Consider the following 17,113-nt stretch of genomic DNA (forward strand, 5'->3'; position numbering starts at 1 on the left):
AGTGAGGCTCATTCTTGACTTCTCACTACAGGCTCCCCCCCCTCATCTTCCCCCTCCTCCCCCTCTCTTTCCTCCCCCTCCTCTTCCTCCTCCCCCTCCCCCTTCTTTTCCTCCTCCCCTCCCCCTCCTTTCCTTTTTGATACTAGGGATTCAACCCGGAAGCATTCTACCTCTGAGCTACACCCCCAGCCCTACTTTATTTTTTATTTTGAAACAGGGTCTCACTAAGTTGCAGAGAGCCTCACCTCCAACCTGTGATCCTCCTGTCTCAGCTCCCAAGTACTGGAATTACAGGCTTGCACCACCACAGCCTGATGGTTTATTCTTAGGTAACATAGAATTTAGATTCAACTCCTCTAAACCCTGGGACTCAGTATCACTTTTGTTTTGAATTGTGGGACATCAGAGAATGGATAGCTCTACTCACTTAAGTCATGAGCACCGTTCTCCAGTAGCCATCATCAGCCAGTGTGGCCGCAGGAGCGCAGCTGGATCACATGTTCACATGCTCATAGGCTCCTCCCTCTTGTCCTGTGTCCCTCCTCATCCTCCTATTTCTGGCTTGCCTAGTGACCTGGGGCTGCCATAGTCTGAGCAGGCAGACGGATCTGGAAGTTCACATATGGGTATAGATAAACTGCACAACACTTCTGAGAGTGGAATAGGACAACACCTTAGGATAAACGCTAGAGTTCAGAGCAAGCGCCTTTATCTGATGGATCACCGTTGCCATGAGCAGCCATTGAAAGCAAACAGTGTACCTGTGGAACACAGTCATGGGCCACTTAAATGGACCTGAACTCCTTTTATTATTTATTTATTTATTTATTTATTTATTTATTTATTTATTGTGGTACCAGGGTTCCTGGAAGCCCTTCTACCTCCAGGCTATGCTCCCAGACCCATTTTATATTTTTTTATTTGGAAACAGGGTCTCTTAAGGCTTCGAACCTGTGCGATCCTCCAGTCTTGGCCTCCCAAGCTCTGGATTACAAGCTTGCGCCACCATGCCCGGCTATTATTATTTTAATGAAGTACCAGGGATTTAATCTAGGGGCATTCTACCTCTGAGCTACTCCTCCAACCCTGATATATAAGGTCTGGGAGTGTAGCCCAGAGGTTGAAGGGCTTCCAGGAACCCCAGTACCACCAAAAACAAAAAAAAAAAAAAAAAAGAAAGGCCAGGCTGGAAGGTTCTCATGGACCTGTCCAAAGCCCCACAGGGAGGAGGGACAGAATCAGAGATGTGACTGTGTTAGCCTCTAAGACTTTGCTCACAATCAAGACAATCCATTAGTAACTGTGTGAAAAGTACAAGCGGTGTGCCAGAGTCGCAGCGGAGCAGCCGGGGCTCTGCGGTCCCTGCACTGCGCGTGGCCGCTGGGTCCTCAGCCAGGGGGGGCTCTTCTCCGCACCAGGGTCCCGGGCTGAGAGTCAGCTTAGTAGACTTGGAGACAAATCTGCCTCTTTCTAGATGTAGACTTCTGGCGAGTTATTTCCTGTTTCCAAGCCTTGATTTCTGGATCTATACAATGGAAATTAATAATACCTATCATGTTCCCAGTACTTAGGAGGCGGAGGCAGGAGGATTACAGGTTCTAGGGCAGCCTCAGTAACTTAGTGAGGCCCTTAGCAACTTAGTGAGATCCTATTTCAACATAAAAATAAAGCCAGGCATGGAGGCGCACGCTTGTAATCCCCGTGCTTGGGAGGTGGAGACAGGAGGATCGCGCAGGTTCGAAGCCAGCTGCACTGGTGTAAGAGACCCTGTTTCAAAAATATAAAATAGGTCTGGGAGTGTAGCCCGGAGGTAGAAGGGCTTCCAGGAACCCCAGTACCACCAAAAAATAAATAAAATAAAATAAAATAAAATAGGGGGTGTTTCTCAGAGGTAGAGTGTCCCTGAGTTTTCTTTCTTTCTTTCTTTCTTTCTTTCTTTCTTTCTTTCTTTCTTTCTTTCTTTCTTTCTTTCTTTCTGGTGGTACCGAGTGTCCCTGAGTTTTCTTTCTCTCTTTTTTTTTGTGATACTGAGGGTGGAACCCAGAGGCTTTCTACCTCCAGACTATACTCCCAGATCTATTTTATATTTTATGTGGAAACAGGGTCTCACTAAGTTGCTGAGAGCCTCACTAAGTAGCTGAGGCTGGCTTCGAACCTGTGCGATCCTCCTGTCTCAGCCTCCCAAGCGCGGGGATCACAAGTGTGCACCACCACGCCCCGCTAAGAGTGTCCCTGGGTTTAATCCCCATTACCAAAAACAACCTACTATGTGCTGCTGCTGCAAAGATAATACACATAATCTACCTTGTAATCCTTAATAGATAATAGATATTCCCATTATTATTATTGGTAGCAGCTCACAATTTAGGTTATAACTGTTTCCGGGGGAATTTTGTTTGGAAAGAACACGGAGGTTTTCTCTGAAGATTCTACAGATTAGTCTTTGATTTGTCTCGCGATGCATTTCCTCTTCCGCTGGGGACTCAATTTTCTTTTTTTTCTTCAAGAAAAGACCTATGAAGATCTTCCCAAAACCATACTAAGAATTAAAAATAGATGAAGGCAGAATTTGGCCCCACTTCATTTAGGAGAGACCGAGGCCTGCTCCAGTTTCACACGGACTACCACTTAGGCTGCCTTTATTAAGACAACGCCGTGGGGTTGCACAAAAGCAGGGCCCAAAGTCTGTTTTCTACCATCCCAACCTCTTTTCTTGTTTTTTATTTTTTTTAAGCTGGATGGATTTAATTATAAAAATCTATTGGGTCTCGTAATAAAAATAATCAGAATGTTTGGCCAACAGAAAAAGGTAAAGCAAAATTCAACAGACCATGTATATACGAGTAGCAAATTTAAGGACTTGAGATACATCAAAATTCTTAAAAAACAAACCGTTGTGGTGATCTCTACCTTGGAGGAATTCTCAATGGGGCAGAACACAGATACATGCAAAGATGGCTTTGATAAACGCAAAGGGGAAGCCAGCGTGGTGGTTCACGTCTGGAATCCCAGTACTTGGGAGGCCGAGACAGGAGGATTGCAGGTTGGAGGACAGCCTCAGCAGCATGGAGAGACTTTCAGCGACCTAGTGAGACCCTGTTTCAAAACAAAGAATTGAAAAAGGTCTGAGGGTATAGTTTGGATGTAGAATGCCCCAGGGTTCAATCCCTAGTAGCACATAAAAAGAAAGAGAGAAGTTGGGGGGGGGGGCGTGCTTGGCATTAGAAAACAGAGCGGGGAGCCTGGGGACAGCTGCATGGAGAATGGAGGGGTGCTGAGTTTGAGGGCTAGTGCTGGTGAGAGGGGAGGCTTGGGAGAGCCAGGAGGCAGGGCACAGTGGGGCTTCCCGGAGCTTCTCCTTAGCCCAGAGGGAACTGCAACTGGGGAGGCCGGACAGGCAGGCGGGCTCTGTTTGCACTAGGCTGTACACCAAAGGAGGTTATAGTTCATCTGAAACTGTAAGATCTCTCTCTAAATGAGCGGGGTAATCACAGGGACTCAGGAGCCAGGCAAGAAGATGGCAAGTTTGAAGCCAGCAGAAACAATTTAGTGAGACCTTGTATCAAAATAAAAAAACACAGCTGGCATGGTGGCACACACCTGTAATCCCAGTCCTTGGGAGGCTGAGATAGGAGGATTGCACGTTTGAGGACAGCCTGCAACTTAGTGAGACCCTGTCTCAAAATAAAAAGTAAGATAGGACTGGGGGTATAGCTCAAGGGTTCAATCTCCAGTAACACACACACACACACACACACACACACACGCACACGCACGCACGCACGCACGCACACACGCACACACATTTAATAAAAAGGGCTGGAAATATAGTTTGGTGGTAGAACACTTGCCGAGCATGTGGAAGGCCCTGTATTCAAAAGGAAGGGAGGGAGGGAGGGAGGAAGGGAGGGAGGGAAGGGAAGGGAAGGAGGGATGGGGGTGAGGAAGGGACAGATTAGAGATGTAGCCCAGTAGTAAAATACCCTGGAATCAATCCAGAGAGAGAGAGAGAGAGAGAGAGAGAGAGAGAGAGAGAGAGAGAGAGAGAATGAGAATGAATGAGGAAGAAGAGAAGGAGGAGGAGGAGAAGAAGGAAAAAGAGAAAGAGAAGGAGGAAGAGGAAAGGAAAGCAGAATTGGGCTAGCGCCATGCTGCGCGGCCCCTGTGCCTGTCCACAGCCACTTCCCAGCCCTGGCCAGTGCCCACTGTGAGTATATGCCAGGAGCTTTGGCTTCAGCCAGGTGTGCGAGGAGGGTTTCAGAAGCAGACTAGTATGGTCACACTGTACTTTAGGTATGGAGGCGGCCAGCAGGACGACCTTCCATCAGAACTAGATTCTTAACACCGCCGTTCTGCATCCCAGAATGTCCTCTCTTCGGTTCATTCACTCATTGAACTGAGATTTAGTGAACGCTGACTGAACATGTGGTTTGTGCCAGGACTGCTCCAGGTCAGGAGACTCAGCAAGACAGTGAGCGGACACCATCCCTGCTCTCATAGAGGGACGGGCAGCAACCAAAACATCTGAGATTAACTGTCTTGTTAGAAAGCAGAACAGTGGAGAAAAACGAAACAGAGAAGTGGTTAGGGAGAGGGGTGACTGCAGGAGGGCTGTGGGAGGAACTGATGTTTTACAAGAGTGGTGGGAGGTGGGGTGTAGCCCAGTGTTAGATCTAGACCACCTGCTCAGGGTGTGCTAGGGCCTAGGTTCAAATGCCAGCACAGGGGGAGGGGAGAGGAGAGGAGAGAAGGGGAGAGGAGGGGAGAGGAGGGGAGAGGAGAGGAGAGGAGAGGAGAGGAGAGGAGAGGAGAGGAGAGGAGAGGAGAGGAGGGGAGAGAAGGGGAGAGGAGAGGAGAGGAGAGAAGGGGAGAGAAGGGGAGAGGAGAGGAGAGGAGAGGAGAGAAGGGGAGAGGAGGGGAGAGGAGGGGAGAGGAGAGGAGAGGAGAGGAGGGGAGAGAAGGGGAGAGAAGGGGAGAGGAGAGGAGAGGAGAGGAGAGGAGAGGAGAGGAGAGAAGGGGAGAGGAGAGGAGAGGAGAGAAGGGGAGAGGAGAGGAGAGGAGAGAAGGGGAGAGAAGGGGAGAGGAGAGGAGAGGAGAGGAGAGGAGAGGAGGGGAGAGGAGAGGAGAGGAGAGAAGGGGAGAGGAGAGGAGAGGAGAGAAGGGGAGAGGAGAGGAGAGGAGAGAAGGGGAGAGAAGGGGAGAGGAGAGGAGAGGAGAGGAGAGGAGAGGAGAGGAGGGGAGAGGAGAGGAGGGGAGAGGAGGGGAGAGAAGGGGAGAGAAGGGGAGAGGAGAGGAGAGGAGAGGAGAGGAAGGGAGAGGAGAGGAGGGGAGAGGAGGGGAGAGGAGGGGAGAGGAGAGGAGAGGAGAGAAGGGGAGAGAAGGGGAGAGGAGAGGAGAGGAGAGGAGAGGAGAGGAGAGGAAGGGAGAGGAGAGGAGAGGAGAGGAGGGGAGAGGAGGGGAGAGGAGAGGAGAGGAGAGAAGGGGAGAGGAGGGGAGAGAAGGGGAGAGAAGGGGAGAGGAGAGGAGAGGAGAGGAGAGGAGAGGAGAGGAGAGAAGGGGAGAGGAGAGGAGAGGAGAGAAGGGGAGAGGAGAGGAGAGGAGAGAAGGGGAGAGAAGGGGAGAGGAGAGGAGAGGAGAGGAGAGGAGAGGAGGGGAGAGGAGAGGAGGGGAGAGGAGGGGAGAGAAGGGGAGAGGAGAGGAGAGGAGAGGAGAGGAGAGGAGAGGAGAGGAGAGGAAGGGAGAGGAGAGGAGAGGAGAGGAGGGGAGAGGAGGGGAGAGGAGAGGAGAGGAGAGAAGGGGAGAGAAGGGGAGAGGAGAGGAGAGGAGAGGAGAGGAGAGGAGAGGAGAGGAGGGGAGAGGAGAGGAGAGGAGAGGAGAGGAGAGAAGGGGAGAGAAGGGGAGAGGAGAGGAGAGGAGAGGAGAGGAGAGGAGAGGAGAGGAGAGGAGAGGAGGAAGAGGTTTGAAAGATTTTACTTATAAAGTGGCCTTTGAGCAGGGAGCTGGAAAATGAGGGTTAGATATCCAGGGAAGTGCATTGCAAGCACAGGAGGTGCAAAGGCCCGGGGGCTGCAGGAGCCTGGGCACCTGGTGCCTGGAGCAGGGCGGCCACGGTGGTGGAAGGCAGCCCTGGGTTAGGATAGACAGCAGAGGTCAACGTCTTGGGAACTTGCTAGATCACAAACATTACACCTGAGCTGCATCTAGGAATCAGACCCCCTGAAGCTGGTGGTAGGACTGGAGCAAAACCTTAAAGTTAGTGTTGACTCGCTTTTCAGGTGATTAACCTGATGGCTTAAGACTGAGAACCATGACTTTACAGCTAGGGCCTGAACTGAGATATCCCTCCTCCTCCTCCTCCTTCTCCTCCTCCTCCTCTTCTTCCTTCTTCTTCTCCCTCTTCTTCTTCCTCTTCTTCCTCTTCTTCTCTTCTTCTTCTTCTTCTTCTTCTTCTTCTTCTTCTTCTTCTTCTTCTTCTTTTCTTTCTCTCTCTCTCTCTCTCTCTCCCCCTCTCTCTCTCATATTCTGCCTAAAGGATTTACTTCATCAATGTCCATACGTTTTACTGCCTCCATATCTAGGCATCCATCTGTTTTTATTTTCCGTCTCATTTTGCATTCTGTCCCTGTGTGTCCAATCCCCGTCTGGACAATCACCTGACCATCCTCCCTCTTGGTAAAGTCAGAATCCTGGGATTTTGCTGACCTGACCTGACCTCGTATTCTTATTCTTTATCCACAAGTGACTTGTCATTATAAACTGAAACAGATTTGATTTTTACTGGGTGGTAGGAGAAACCAGGACTGCACATGTGACATCAGGGGCAGTTTCCAGGCAACCTTAACTCTGAGACCCCCACTCGCCTTTGAGGGCCCTGGGGCTGTTATCTGAGGCCCTGGGGCCCGCTCTTCTGCCTCTGGCCCTCCTTTCAATATTTTCTTGTGTGTTTACATGTCCCTTGAACCCAGGAAGATTCTATCTCTGAGTGACACCCCCAGCCCCGTATTACTTTTTGCTTTGAACTAGAGTCTGGCTGAGTTGCTAAGGGGCTCACTAAGTTGCTGAGGCTGGCCTCAGTCCTCTGTGTCACCCCCCAGGTACTGGGATCACACCTGCGTACCCTGACACCCAGCTCTTTCAGTACTTTCTTACCTCTTGCTTGAGAGATTGATTGATGGTGTCACCTGCATAATATTGGAAGTGAAAATCAAAAAGGGGAGATTTGCCAAAAAGCCTTTTCATCCAATTTTACAAATATTTATGCCTTACCTGCTTGTCATAGTGATGCAATGGGTTAATAAATAACTAAGAACTATCAAGCTCTAGCTGCTAGGTTCTAGAGGAAGTCCTGTTAGAGATAGAAGACCTCCAAGCACTGGACCATTGTCAGGTGGCATAAGCGAAGGATGACAGGATACCAGCTCTAGAACCAGACGGCCCTTGAGTGGTCATTACTGTTGTCCACTTGTCCTCCAGGACCTAACTGGACTCGCAGATCTCTCTCTGTACCTTAATTCCTTCTGCCATAAGTAGGGTTAATAATAGGGCCCATTTATAAGGCCATTGATTAAGCTATTCCATGTAAAACACATACATAGTACCTGGTCCTAAGCATCAACTATACTAATTAACATATATGTACATATATGTGCTTTTGCATATATATACATGTTTTATACACATATGTGTATATGAATATATAAATATATTCAAATTTATATTCATATAAATATATATAAATATATTTATTTCTTAGAAAATAAATGGAAACATTTGGCTAGGAAACTAACCTAAGGTTCTTGAGTGTACCTCTAATGTTACCAGTTTCATCCTGTGGTACTCACTGTAATACTCTCTGGGGGCTCAAAGTTCAATTAATTAGCTTGTGGTGCTTTCATTGATTCTCCTCTGCGCTTCAGAAAGACTTACCCTGGATTTTTGTTGCCTTGAGTTGAAGCCCTATAGACTCTGATTCCCAACCAGGAAAAAGTAATAAGCAACTATCTAATGTTATGAGCATACAAGACTATAAAACAGGGCTATTAAGGAATGACATCAGTCTTTTTAAAAATAATGAAATAAGGCATAGCTATTAGATAATTCTTCTTCTACCCCAGGGGCAATGGTCTTAAGCACTCCATCTCAGACCATGAGAAGAGGTGGGATTCTTGCTTTGTGATTGAAGTGGTTCAGAATTGGCCTTTCACCCACCCAGAAATGAGAAGAATAAAGGATTGTGTATAGAAAAACATAATAAGGTTTTGAAACCTACCAAGTACTTTAACCTGCCCCAGAGGAGTCTTTCTCCACCCTTAAAACCTAGTTGAAATGTGAAAGGAAAAGATGCCAGTGTAATTCTCTAGAAATACAGAAGATGGAAGATGGTGCTATACCCGTATCATGCCAGTTAGAGACAGAGGTAACAGCTTATCAAATGTGTTGATCCCAATCCAGCCATGACTCAAGCCATAATTAATAGTGTAGATAAAGTGCCGAGCCTGGTGGCACATGCCTGCAAACCCAGTGTTTGAGAGGTAGAAGGCCGCTGAGTTCTATCCCCAGTACCACAGAGGGAGGGAGGGAGGGAGGGAGGGAGGGAGGGGGAGAGAGAGGGAGAGGGAGGGAAAGGGAGAGGGAGAGAGGGAGAGGGGGAGAGGGAGAGAGAGAGAGAGAGAGAGAGAGAGAGAGAGAGAGAGAGAGAGAGAGAGAGAGGCTGATACCAGCTTCAGCAACTTGGTGAGGCCTTCAGCAACTCAATTGTTTCAAATAAATAATAAAAAGACCCAGAGGTGTAGCTCAGAGGTATAATGCTTCTGTGTTCAATCCCCAGTTAAAAAAAAAAAAAAAAGTGTAGATAATCCAGGCACGGTGGCACATCACATGCCTGTATTCCCAGTACTTAAGAGACAGACAAGAGGATTGCAGGTTCATGGCCAGCCTCAGCAACTTAGCAAGGCCCTCGGCCACTTAAATCCTGTTTCAAAATTAAAATTAATAAAATAGGGCTGATGATATAATTTTAAAGTAGAACGCCCATGGATTCAATCCCTGGTACCATTTTAAAAAGCGTAGATAAAGTAAATCTCTCTACACCCATTGTGGATGACAATCCATTTCAACGCATAGTAGTCGTCCAGCACCGGTGATGGGTGATGAGTGCTCAGGGTCTCAAAAGATGTCTCTGGGTTCAGTCTGATTAAAAGAGGCACCGCTGGTTGGTGCTTCACCTAATAAGCTTCTCCTTCTGTATAAGAAAAAAGTTTCCATCTCATTGGGATCCTATGATAAGTAAATGAATTGGTGTTTGGAAAGTTCTTAGCACTGTGCCGAGTACAGTGCTAAGAGTGATGTTGACAGTTTATCTTTAGTTTTGTTATTAGGGGATGGACCCAGGTCCTCACACATGCTAAGCATGTGCTCTACCACTGAGCTATATATCCAGCCCCGGCTACTAATTAGTACCAATTGCATGGGTTTGGAAATATTAATGTGTGTTGAAGCCATTATGATGCAGATTAGGTCCCCAGCAGCAGTCCACAGCATAGCTGGTAGCCTGGGGTACACTGTCTAGGGCAAGGGGCGTCTCTCATCTCTTTCTGGGCAGGTAAAGGAGTCATAAAGTCAAAGCTTCTCTTAGCATCCACCACGTACCCGCCTAATATCTTTTATATGTGGGCAACTTTTCAGCCTGTCTGCAATTTCTCTGAATCACAATTTCAAAATATGCAGAGTAAACCCCAGTACCACAAAAGATAATTTTTTTTTTTTTTGGTGGTACTGGGGTTCCTGGAAGCCCTTCTACCTCCGGGCTACACTCCCAGACCTCTTTTTACATTTTATATTTGGAAACAGGGTCTCCTAAGCCAGCGCGCGCAGCTGGCTTCGAACCTGCGCGATCCTCCTGTCTCTGCCTCCCAAGCGCGGGAATTACAAGCGTACGCCACCACGCCCAGCCTAGATAAATAAATTTTAAAAAATTAAAAAAAATAATATATATCAAGGTGTTATACTGCAGGGTCTGGCAGGTGTTCAGAGGGGAATGAACAGGAGCCGCTGCAGAGACCCTGAATGAGGGCAGGCTGACTTGGAGGTGGCCTGAGACCTCAGACCTGACAGACAAGGTGCAGCCATGTGGTGTGTGGGTAAGAGAGGAGACGGCTCTCCAGGCAGGAGGAACAGCAAGTAGGAAGGCCAAGAGAGGACTTAAGTGGCGTGGGCACAGGAATGAGGCCCAGGTGATAGAGTGCCCGGAGGGATGGGAAGAGCAATAACGCGCAAAGATGGACAAGACGCTCGGAGAGCGACGAGGAGCCACTGCAACCCAGAAGATACAGGATGCCGTGTGAGTTTTAGGAGGACGACTTCAATACGTGCAGAGAGCACTTGTGGGTGATGAGCTGGGACATGGGTGGAAGGTGATGCCCGAAGGAGCCTGGGGACCGCGAGCCCTCGTTCAGCGCTGGACACTGTGGGAGTGAGTCCGAGGGGCTGCTCTCCGGGATCGCTGAGGAGGCATCTGTGAGTTCACGCTTGGGTGTGAGAGGTAGAGAATGGTGGAGGGGCCGTTGCTGTCTCTGCTTCTGGCTGGGGAGTAGTTGCCGCCGGGCAGGAGAGGGAACCTGGAGAGAGAGCTTGCTGATGGGACACCAGGGCCAAAATGGAGAGGCAGCAGGCAGGTGTACTTGGATGGGAACCAAACAGTGATGCCAGAGATCAGAACATTTCCTCAATGTGCAGTCAAATCAGAACTGGAAATAGTCAGCTCCTGGCAAAATAATATTCCCGCTTAGCATGTGCAAGGCTCCACACCAAAAGAAAAAAAAAAAGAATGAGATAATATTCCCCCTGAGGTTCCTAGAGCACAGGGAAATGGACTTCACTGGCAATGTGGAAGAAGCATGCTTTGCATTAGAAAAACTCTCAAAGGCTCCAAAAACAGAAAAAACTGATTCAAACCCCGCTACCCATCACTCAGATTTCGCGCACTGAGTCAAGTCCACAGTCTTGAGTAGGTGATCGTGACCTCGTGAAATAGATCTGCCCTGAGCGCTGGTGTTCAACATTTCTCCAACTGTACTCGGTTTCCCTTCTCCTGGTTTTGAGACCTCGCACACTATCAGAAATGTTCACCAGGCACCTTGCGGAAAGAGGACGTGGCCATTGTTGGGAGAAAGACAGGAAGCGAGCGATTTCTTTTCAAGACAAGTGTTTGGGTCTCCTATCTGAGAACTGTCCTGGGAATACCGGTGCTGGGCCTGGCAGGGGCTCCTTCCCCGGTGGGCTGAAGGTCCTGCCTGAAGGCGGATGGCTGCATGTTGGGGATTCTAGAGATGAGGGGATTCTAGAGAAAGATCTTAGCCCTGAAACGGGTCCGCGTTTGCCAAGTGGGCGCTGGGTGTTAGCTGCTTCTTGTATCAACTATGTTTTGACAATTCAAGAAAAAAGAAATGTGTCTCCAGCAAATTGAGCTCAATTAATAAGATATATACAGTGTGAAGCGCGTTATTGTTCTCGGCGAGGATCTTCTCGGAGTTTGTTGCTCTTTTTCCTGGAAGGAGAAGGTGCCAGCCTGTTTTCCTCCCCCAGGTCTCTAGAAATGGAAGTCTCCCTTCCCCGGGCCTGTGGCGAATCCTTGACAATAGCCCCACGGTTAGGGCTAGGTTCCCTTCCCGGAACTCCCACTGCCCAAGAGCTGAGGGGGGTTAGCCTTCAGGACCCCTGGGCTGCACGCGGGGCTGGAGCTGCCGGTCCCTGCGGGCGGCTCTGGGCTGGGGGGCGGCGTGCCCAGCACCCCTGCGGGCTCGGACGCGCATCCCGGCGGCCGGGCGCTGACCTGGCCGGCGGGGGCGGCGGGGCCGGGCGCCCTGGCTCTGCGGCGCGGGGCGGGCCCCATTGTTGCCCGCGTGGGGATGCATCGGGCTGCGGGCGGCGGCCTGCGGCGGGCCGGGCGGCGGGGCCGGGCGCGGGGCTGACGGCGGGCCGGGCGGCCGGGCCGGGCGGAGGCGGAGGCGGAGGCGGCGCCGGCGGGGGCGGAGGCCGCCTGGTCGGCCCGGGCCTGCGCCGGGGCGAATGGGACGCCCGTGTCGGCGGGCCGGCCGCTTCCCACCCCAAGTTCCTCGGCTCCCTTGCAAGCGCAAAAAATAAAAGGTAATGTGTCTTTGTTCCCGGTGGCGGTGGCAGGGAGGCGATCGATTATGCAGCGCTTCGGTTTCCTTTTTTTTTTTTTTTAATTTAATTTTTTTCTTTCCATGCTGGGCTGGGCCACAGGGACGCGCCACTTCTTCTTGACTGCGGGCTTAGAGCCTTTTATTCCGCGGATGTTACATTTTTTTTTTAAATGCAAGCCCCACGTGGGGCACCTACTATACTCTCTCTGCCACCCCTCCCTACACACACACACACACACACACACACACACACACACACACACACACTTTTTGGCACCGCAAACCCACACTGTCTGAATTTTGCCCAAGAACAAGGAAAGAATATTCTGTGAGCAGATCTGGGTGGGATTTTTCTGTTGTTTTTATTTTTCTTTCTTTCTTTTTTTTTTTTTTTTTTTTTTTTTTTTTTTACTGTAGCGGGGGACTCTTGCCCTTTGGGTGCTTTAGAGGAGGTGGAGGGAGGCCGGCAGCTCAGACACTGCTAAGATGGACTGTGTTCTCCCATTCAGATGGCTGCGGCAAGTTTGATGCAGGGAGAAGCCGGGAGGGGAGGAGGAGGAGGACAGGAGGACTCCGCTTTAGCTTTGGTACCTGCTCCTTTAAAAATGGCTTAACGCAGTGCTTTGGTGCTGTAGGCAGCTGCCCAGATGTAGTTGCACGCTGAATTCAGATAAGATTACCCGGTCCTGCGCTCTGAATGCGCGAGAGCAGCCTGTGTGTAACCAACAACCCGGTGTCTTTCTCCAGTTCCTTGTTAGCAGAGTAACTGCGCGGTCGATTCCGGCACATTCTGCAGAATTTCCAAGGGGTGGCTGTTCTAATCATAGCTCTGGCGGTGGCTCCTTACTAGACATCCTTGTCCTGAATGGTGCAGCCATGCCAGCCCCCTGGGAAGCGCAGCTTGCTGACAGACTGAGATCCAATGCCCGGAAAGGACTCCCCGACCCCACCGAGAATGGATGGGGCTCTGCTTCCCCTGTGAGTGGAACATCCCAACCGAGGCCGCCAGGGCTGCCGTTTCTGGCTCATTTCAGTTTGAGTGTGCAGAGATTCTGGTGAGAAGGGTGCTCAGCAAAGCCAGATAGGCACGTCTGCAGTCTGAGCCTGGTCTGTGTTCAGTTTGGGATTGGCATCTGCATTCACCTGCTTGAGTATTCGGCTGCTCCGTTGCCCTCCCAGCCTCAGCATCCGTAAGTCCCCTTTCCCAAACCTCGGACTGACTGTTCTGTGGGAAATCACCAGTCAGAGAGCCTAGGACAAACTGCTGACTTCCTGCAGGGCAGCCACCGCCGACTGGGGAAAGTACCCAGGAGTTGGATGCAATGACCTGTCTGTCCCTTAGACTTGGTGGGACTCACCTACGATTGCCATCCTTAAGACGTGCAGCAAGGTGCTTTTGGTTGCAGGAGATGTGTGTGGGGACACAGTTCATTGTTTTGTTTCTGGTCTTTGAGTTGCATCAAGGCCATTCATAGCACTGGGTCTCAGAAGGCCAGAACCTCTGATCAGCACATATCTGGTTTTGATTCTGAATGTTCCTGGCCTCCTGTAACCTTGAGTAGCGGAGTAAGCCAACTTGGACATTGTCTGCTGTTGGCTGAGGAGTCTGATTTGCTGCCAGGGAAGTTTGGGTTTGTCTAAGGCACAAGGAGAGGGTCCTGCGGCAATTAGATTAGAATCCATTTAATCTCCAAAGGTAATTTATTTAATTGGGGGCAATATTTGGACATGCTTTGAAATCAGCACCATATTGTCCAGACAAGGAATAGAAAGCTACTTCTGCATAACCTGGAAATTCACACCTGATGTGCAAAGTAGTATGTAACCTTCTTAAAAAAATTACACTCTCTGCATTAAAAGGGGAAAGTGTAAACAGAAATGAAAATCAGAAAATCTCCCACCTTCTTTTGTTCTTATCGAGTATGATCCTTTGCTTCTACTGCTATATTCTTTTTGGCATTTGTCCTGAACTAATTTTATTAATAAGACTTGTTATGTATGGCCCAGAGCCTCTTTGTAATTTGTAGACATCATTGCCAAGTCCCCTGATAGCCTGGCAGGTGGCTGGTGCCATTAGCATGATCTTGTCATTGGGGAAACTGAGACCCCTTGAGGTTCACGGAGTCGCTGATTTTCTAATCTAGGACTGTATCAGCCTGAGGTCAGAGGAAAAAGTAAGAACTGAGTTCTTGCCTGCTTGGCCTCTGGGACTTGGGGAACGCTTTGTGGAAGAGCAGATAGGCAAGAATGATCAAAGAAAGAGCTCTTGAATCGCCCTTGAAGAGTGGAAGCAAAGCAGTGTGATTGGTCTGTGACGGGAAAGTGAAGAGGGGGAAAGTTGAGGAAGTCTCCACTTGAGAGGATGTGCTGGGCTTCTTTAGTCTTTAAGTAAGTGTGGGGTGGAGGTGAGGCCCCGTCCAGAGATCGCTGTTGACTTTACTGCATAAATATACACATGTGCACAGTGTTTATGCTGGTGTGTTTGTGTGTGTTGACTCCTTCTCATTCTGTCCACATGTATCCTGTAAGCCGTATACTTATCCCTCCGAAGTGTATAGTTGTCCGTTTCGCGTTTAACCTACTATGCCACGGCAAACAATGAAAATACACTGGGTAATTTATACACTAGAGGTTTGTTCTTAGATATTTTTGCATAAGTAAACATGTATGGAAGTCTAGGTTCACCACTGACTTTAATTCTTATCTTTTCCTCTTTGGATAGCATCTGATATATAGTAAAATTTTTTGTAGTAGAAATTCTCTTTGGGGGTTTATTTGTTTTAAAATATTCTAGCATCTCAGGAGTGATTTCTAGAGCCTTACGGGTGAGCAATAGGATGATGGTCTTCTAGTGATTATTCACTCTGGATCCTAAAAACGATATTCTCCTTGACCTAAAGGAGGAAGAGGGGTGCTCCCTGACCACACCAGGCCCCTGGGGTAACTCGGATCCACATTCCCTGGAGACCTCCCCAGACCTCCTGCAGGCATCCCCTTCTCCACCTTGCTCAGATCTCATTTCCAGTTGTTTGTTTGTTTGTTTGTTTGTTTTGCTTTGCTTTGAAACTGGAGATTCAGCTATTTCATGATGCAAAGAAGAAACTCGCTGTCCATGGTCAAGAGCGTCGCGGCCTGCGCACCCCATGGCCTGAACTCTGACCACAGCCACGTGCTGCTTCCCGGTCCTATCTTGTAGCCATTGCTTGCCAGTCCACTGCGCTCTGAAATTGCAAGGAGGGAAACAATAGAAGGCATTGCATGTTTCTCAACAGGGGATACTGCAGTGAGAAAGCCAGAGAAGGAATAGTCCCATCAGACGTGCGGGACACAAACTTTCCTACTATAGGCAAAGTCAGCATCTTGGGGGGTCTAGGAAAGCGGCTACTAACAATCTTCCTGCTGGGAAAAGGCAAGAGCTGAGTATTTTTATCTTGTAGTGTCCATTCCTACTCTAATCAGACTGAGGAACCTCAGTTGTGTTTTCCATTTCTGTTTTGGTTTTGACCACGTTTCATCTCAAGAGCTGGTACAAGCCAGGCATGGTGCCGCACACCTGTAATCCCTGTACTAAAAAGGCTGAGGCAGGAAGATCACGGGTTCGCAGCCAGACTAGGCAACTAGCGAGGCCCTCCTCAACTTAGTGAGACCCTGTATCCAAAATTAAAAAAAAATAGGGCTGGGGGTGTAGCTTGGAGGTAGAATGCTTCTGGATTAAATCACCAATTCTACAAAAGTAAATTAATAAGAAAATAAATATAAAACGGGCTGGTACAGTAGCTCTCGGGATTCTGGGCTTCAGAGGCACTGCTGTGTCGAGATGGTCCTCTTGTTGGAGAAGTTTTTTGAATCAGCATAAAGCCAGCTTTTCGAAAACTCTCTCTACAGCAGTTTCCTTTGAGTTCCCTAAACCCATGGGCCACCACCCTTTCCCCTGTCCTGTAGGATCCGCAGGTCCTTCTTGTACAAGGAGTAATGTAGGCACCACACCCTGACACTGAGGGCAGCGAGCTCTACCACTAGTTGAGTTTTCTAGAAATGCCCCTCCTGCCCCTCCCGTGTTTCGCAGACGATGGACAGAGCTGTTGCTATTTAGTAAACTGCACTGAGCCTTCTTTTCTGTGCTGATGAGTGTGTGCATTTTAAGTTCTTAATCTTATCAATGGAAATGGAGTACTTTCCCCCTCAAGAGAAATACTCTTCTCTTTGAAGATGGCAATGACTGTTAAGAACAAAGGCTTTGCTTGTTGAAAAGTAATAGAGGATTATAAGAAATCTGATCCAATTCATTGGCCTTATTACTATCAATAATGAAGAGAATATGAGCTGGTAGCCTCAGTTTGGACTGAATGCGTAACCTCCCTCCAGACTGACTCTAATTCAGAGATGCCCCTGGTAGGATCAAACTTGCAAGGAAGCAGGATCTCTATCATGTGCAGCATTTTCTGTTTATTTTGTTTGGAAAGTAGAGTTCAATCCATTCCATGAAGCGATGTAAGGAGAAACTTGCTGTCAGTGGACAGGCGGGTTGACGGATGTACACCTTCTGGCCTGGACTCTGACCACATCCATGTGTTCCTCCTCGTTCCTAACGTATTAGCAATTATTTGTTGACCCACAGCCTCTGTGTGCTTTCCTCCTGTTGTCCCTGACAATACTGCATACTTTGTGCTCACTCTGTGTACCCCTCTGTTCATGATGAGCACGCCTTAGGTCCTCGTTGACCAAGCAGATCGCTGTGCCAATTCATCATACCACACTCCAACATTGACCGTTTAAGTGTCATTAAATACCTGAAAATCCCGGGGATCTGAAGTAGAGTGTCTGGCCAGGTCCTCCTGCACTGCGAGGGGCCCTCTCCTCTCAGATGGCAACGTATTGCCAACTTTAGGGCCAGGAGACCATCCTGGTACAAAAGACCAAACCTTCAAACAGTACTTTTCACCTCAGAT

At 48.9% G+C, this 17,113-nt stretch overlaps 1 protein-coding gene across 6 annotated transcripts in view; it reads left to right on the top strand.

Annotated features, from left to right (window-relative positions):
* The window catches only part of FRMD4A (FERM domain containing 4A), a gene marked incomplete at both ends in the record, with an annotated part of 621,402 nt that overhangs the window by 387,357 nt on the left and 216,932 nt on the right, over positions 1–17,113 (top strand). The gene's annotated exons all lie outside the window — the stretch shown is intronic.

The sequence above is a fragment of the Muscardinus avellanarius genome, assembly GCF_963383645.1.
Source record: "Muscardinus avellanarius genome assembly, chromosome: 20".
NCBI lineage: Eukaryota > Metazoa > Chordata > Mammalia > Rodentia > Gliridae > Muscardinus > Muscardinus avellanarius.